The sequence below is a fragment of the Rhamphochromis longiceps genome, linkage group LG23 (assembly GCF_057381845.1).
Source record: "Rhamphochromis longiceps isolate RC_006_pf linkage group LG23, R_longiceps_female_GT1.1, whole genome shotgun sequence".
NCBI classification, from domain to species: domain Eukaryota; kingdom Metazoa; phylum Chordata; class Actinopteri; order Cichliformes; family Cichlidae; genus Rhamphochromis; species Rhamphochromis longiceps.
The window spans coordinates 44899476-44905475 of record NC_140578.1 but is presented as its reverse complement, the minus strand read 5'-3'; positions in this window follow the sequence as shown (position 1 = coordinate 44905475).

Below are 6000 nucleotides of genomic sequence, written 5' to 3'. Positions count from 1 at the left end.
ATAACTATTGCATTAGTTAAACTGATTTGCATTACATTAAACTGCTGACTTGTTGTGAATGAATGATATTGTTTTATGATGCATTATACTGCTGAGTTATAAGAAATACTGTTCGCAGAAAGTAATTGTCTTATTTGTCTGATTAGAAGAGAACAGAATATACTGGAGTTTTCTGCCCCATCTCAGCAGGAGCAGATAGACGGGGAGCCAAGGTCGTAGCTTAGGCGCTGTGTGAGAGAAAGCATGTGAATGTTTAGGCTTTTTATGATAAGGTGGAGGCACCAGAGGCTATAAGAGTTTGAGCAATGCTCCACCATTTTGAGATCTGAGGCTGTCTGCATCAGTGTCCATCTCCCACGCGTGTGTTCATTAAAATCATCGTTTGACTCAACCCGACCGGACCAGTGTTGTTATTGTGGTTTTTCCTCTTGTCTCCATCCCCAATATTTTGAACCATAACACACGCTATTTTAGTTTAAAATGCTTATAATGTTATGATAAATGGTAGTTTTGTTGTTACTTTTACAATATTATCCATCCTTCAGTTTCAGCGAACATGACAGTTAGCAGTGTAATAATTCCTCTGTGATAAAGAAAAATTAGCTTGTTTTCTTTTTGTGTGGGAGCTCGCACAGTGTTTCAACTTTACAGCCTTTTAATATGAAAGTCCTGTCAGTACACTTCCTTTTTACATCATTTCACACTTGCCCCGTGAAGGGCAACAGTCTGACGTCTGCTTAGCCAGGAAAGCTTCAGCTTGTTTCTTTCCGCACATCTTCCTCTTCACTGTCGGTGGCTCACAGACATGTTAACAAGCATGGACGTATCAAAACTTTGCTTGATTTTGCTGTTACCACTAGCTGTGTCCCATGATGCTGAAGGTAATACAAGGAAACTATTTTCATTATGCATTATTAATATTTTTAAATTTATAACCTCCTTGCTTTTAGTTTAAACTAAACACATTATTATGGGATTAAAAAGATGGTTTAACATTCACAAAATATAGAAACTAAAGTCCTCTCTGACACAGGCTGAATCTTGTATTTACCGTATTTTGCTGTCCCTGTTTACAGAGACTGTTGTGAAGACAGTCAGGAGAGAACACGATGTCACTCGGATTTGCAACAAGGAAAGTCAGACTACTATTGTTTTGATTATCTATAAGATCAAAAGACAGAGGGACACAGGAGGAGAGTGTCATCTGCTGTATCGACACGGAGAGAACGTTACTCAGGAATGTGACCCCAGGTTCTCAATAACAAAAGAAAATCAGACTGCCTTTCTCGAGCTGACCAGTTTAACACCAGCTGATAGTGGGAACTTCACCTGTGAGTGTACAAACACTGAAGGGACATATATTGTCCATATCAGTGTCACTGTGGAAGGTAAATGCATTTTGGTTTCTTTATTTGACACAGTTATTCAGCACTGTGTCAGCATTGTATTGACCTGCTTATGTGTTTTTTATTCTTGTAATTTGTTCATTTCTTTTCTTCTTATTTTCACTTACAGCAGTTTAAATACTCTCACTGACTCATTTATCAGGTACATCTTTGAACCGAGTTGGACCACCTTCAGCCATCAAACATGTCTTCATTTTTTGTGGCACAACAAGGCGCTAAAAACATTCCTCAAAGATTCTCAAGACATATTGAAATTACATCATCACACAGTTGCTGCAGATTCGTCAGCTGCTCTTACTTGAAGCAAACTTTCCGTTCCACCACATCCCAAAGGTGCTCTGCTGGATTGAGATCTGGTGACTGCGCAGGCCGTACATGATTTGAGCGCCGTGACATGGTGTGGTATCCTGCTGGAAGCAGCCATCAGACGATGGGTATTTTTTGAGCATAAAGACATGAATGTGGTCAGCAACAACCTTCAGGCAGGCTGTGGTGTTTAAATGATGCTCAGTGGTTACTACAGGGTCCAAAGTTTGCAAAGAAAATCCTTCACAGAGCATTACACCACCAGCAGTCTGAACTGTTAGAAATCAACTCATCGGGCAAGGCATCGTTTTTTTAGTCTTCTGTTGTCCAGACTTGCAAACTGTAGCCTCAGCTTGCTGTTGTTAGAGGACAGCAGTGATATCCAGTGTGGTCCGCTCTGCCTCAAGGTTTGATGTGTAAACAGCATTTTTACCCAGAGAATCACAGCTCACTGGATATTTTCTATTTTTCAGACCATTGTCTGTGAACAGAGATGATTGTGTGTGAAAATCCCAGCAGATCAGCAGTTTGTGAAGCACTGGGACCAGTAACATGTGCCATGTTGCTCTGTTTGAGCATTGATTTGCTGACATTTTATTATTTTATTAACCTTTATTTAACCAGGAAGATGAAGCTGACATGTGATTGACAAATGAAATGAACACTGAAATATTTGTGTTACACCCTGAACAAGTATACCTCATAAAGTGGCCAGTGAATGTATATAAGCAGTTGGACCAATTTCAGTTCATAGTAATATTCAGAAAAGATGCAAAAGAAGAAGAAGAAGACAAAAGAAAAGAGCACAGTGACAATATTTAAAGCTCTGTGGTTATAAAACTGGGGTTTCATTACTTCACTCAGAGTTTCAGTAGACGTAAACTGTGTTTGATTTGTGTTTTGATTTCCAGGAAATGAAAGTAAATGATTTTACTGACAAATGCATCTTTTCAATGATTTAGACACAAACGAGGCCCACACTTCAGCAGACAAATCTTTTTCCGTTTATCTGCCCGGTGTTGTGATCATCTTTATAACTGGAGTTATCGTGGGATTTATCTACTGGAGGAAAAGTAATGGGTGAGACTATTTTTGCTGCAGTAATTCAAAGATGATATAGATGTAGAGAAAGTAAAAGGAAACATCACATTTCAATAAATGAGAATTCGGTGTATGTTAAACATCATGTCTAGAATGAACACTTTTTATCCTTCCAAAAATAATTATCATTATTAAGAGAGAAGATAATATAAATGTAGATGTTCTTACTTGATTTTTCTCTGTTTGAATGTGAATAGTGTTACACTAATGCTGACATCCTTTCTTATCAACGTGGCTGCTTAAGGTCAGGAACATCTGGAGTGTCTGTACCTGAAAATCCCAACGGTTTGGTGAGCAATTTATTGCTACGATCTACAGCAGCTAGTTAAAAGTTTGCCAGTAAACATAAAACATGTACATTTATTTTTTAGGATGTTACTTATATAGATAATTACAGATTAGTGTTATAATACTATTAGTGCCAACTTCAGTGTCCTTTATTTTGTGAAGAAGCTCTTACAGAAATGAGCAGAAACATTAAATAATCCAGGCAACAGATGGAGAGATTTAAAGATCAATAGAGTGTGTGGGTAGACCGGGTTGAACTTGATTAATACCTAAAATATTTCACTTTTCTAAAGGATGACGATGAGCCAGATCAGCCCTATACAAACCTTCAGCAGCCATCGAGTGATTCCTACCAGACTATCATCTCAGTGAACCATCAACACGACAACAAGACACGCTCAGCAAGAAGCGCAGGAACTGTGGGAGTGGATAATAAAGCTCTATGAAACATTTTAAAGTATATAAAACTTTAGGTGACATACTAATATAATAATATTCATATATTATAATAAACGTCCATCTTTTCACACTGGATAGTTGTTTCCCAGTAATGGAGACCATTCAGTCATAATACTCCAACTCAGGCTCTCAGATTTAATACAATACAAACACAATAAACTGTGGCAAACATGACTCTTTGTATCAGACTAGTTTTGTTTTTTAACAAACATCTCATCATAATTTGAACACAATGTCCATCCAGATAAACAGAGAGATCAGTCTGGCTTAAACAATGTTGGTGGTTTACCTTCTACTGTCCTTCCACTTTTATGCACTTCTATTTTAGACATAGTAAAAGTTTCAGTGTAGACACAAGAGGTGAAATAAGGAGGGTGCAAGTCTTCCTGCTTTCACTATAGTCTACCTCACACTGTCAGCCACAGTTACTTCCTCACCAGCATGACTGCACGGAAACTCTGCTTTCTCCTGCTTCTGCTTGTGGTTTTTAGCAGTGAAGGTAAATATAAATAATTAAAAAAGAAAAGCTGTAAAGCCAGGTGTTTAAGAAGAAAGCTTTAGTTAGGTTAGTGAAATAATATATGTGATTGATTTTCCCACAACAACAAATATATAGAAACTATAATCCCGATTTTGTTTCATTTTAACTGGAACAATTTATAGAGACTCTTGTGAAGACAATTGGAAAGAAACCCGATTCCACTCAAATATGCAGCAAAACAACTCTGAATATTACTGTGATGATACTGTGTGAGATCAGCACAGAGAGGAGCCGAGGAGAACAGCGTCGTCTGCTCTATCGTTACGACCGAGGCTTTATTCATGGCTGTGACTCCAGGTTCACACTGATCAAAGAAAATGAGACTGTGTTTCTCCACCTGCTCAACTTAACATCTGAAGACAGTGGGAACTACACCTGTGAGTGTGTATTTCGTGGTGGATTGTATGTTCTCCATCTCAGTGTGACTGTGAGAGGTAAAAACATTTTCTATTTATACCCACACCGCAGATTCAAGGTGGATGTTTGGAACTGCGTTAACACTTTCTTTTCTGTCATACATGGTTTGAGGTCGTCATTCCCGCCTGCAGCGGATTAATGAAAGGTTTCAGTCAGGAGATGAACATCTGGAATGTTTTTAAGCTCTTCTTCTGGCTAATTTGTTTAAAATTTCATTATAAAACTGCTCCAATCACAACTTTGTTGTTATTTCATCAGTGAAATGTTTGAATGATGCAATTGTAACTCTAATGTAATGAAAAGATAAACATGTTTTCCACTTTAATATAACAGGCTAATGCAAATTTCGTGACTTTTCATGTTTTCAAAATGACGTTTTTTTGTGTGTGTGGCAACATTCAACAGACGATGGAGATTCTTCTGGCATGAAGTTCATGGCTACAGTTCCCATCATTTCTGCTGCTGCTTCACTCATCAGTGTGGCTGTGATAACCTGTGGTTACAGCCTGAGGAGAAATCCTCGCAGGTGAAAACTTTTACTGACGCACTTAAACTCATGAAATGACCCTTTGAAATCACTTGAGCACATTACTGCATACAGCAGCCACTGTGGTGTTCAAAGTATCTCATAGGTTCTTTTCAAACACCACACATTAGTTGTAGACATAGCTAGTCTTGTTTTTGAGGTATTTTTCACCCCATGACCTCTGATGTTTTTATCCTAACAGAGAAAACAGATCAGGTCTAACTAACTTAACAGGATCTGAAACTCGCCAGATGTTTGTCAGTTTTCCATAGTTCTGTTTTACACTTAATTGTGCCGAGGCTGCAGTGCATTATGTCTGTGTTTTAAGCTGCACTTTAATTAAATGTAAATGACAGTGTAAATTGTTGTTTAGGACAAAGAGGACCGCTACATGAGCCTTCATCGGCAAAACATCGATGTCTACCAAACTATCTCCTCCGGTCGCCTTCATCATGATGCTGAGGCCACTGCATGTCACAGTCATGTACAATAATAATCAGAGATGGAGTTTTTATCCTGACTACGTGATCTATAAAACTATGATGCTAGACATGCTATCTATAAAAGACACTGACATTTTAACTTGCCAGCATCATGTGTACTGTTAGTTTGTTTTGCACTGAAAAAAGAGAAAAATATTAACGTCCAGTAAAACTTGTAATGATGTTGTGAATGAATTGCCTTAATTCATGGCTTTTAACACCATTTAATTTCTGTTTTTTATCTGGTTTTAACGTTGAAAATCCTGCCACTTGGCTCTGTGGCCTCTGCCACCATTATGGTTTTTGCTATACTGGTCCACTTGATAGTCATATTTGATGATGATTTTACTTTATTTTGAGTCATTAGAATCAGAACGGGGGTCAGGAAAGAAGAAAAAAGATAAGCTGGGGAGAAAGTTAACAGAAGAAGAGGGAAAAATAGAGAAGAAGAGAAATAGATGGAGAGGAAGAGAG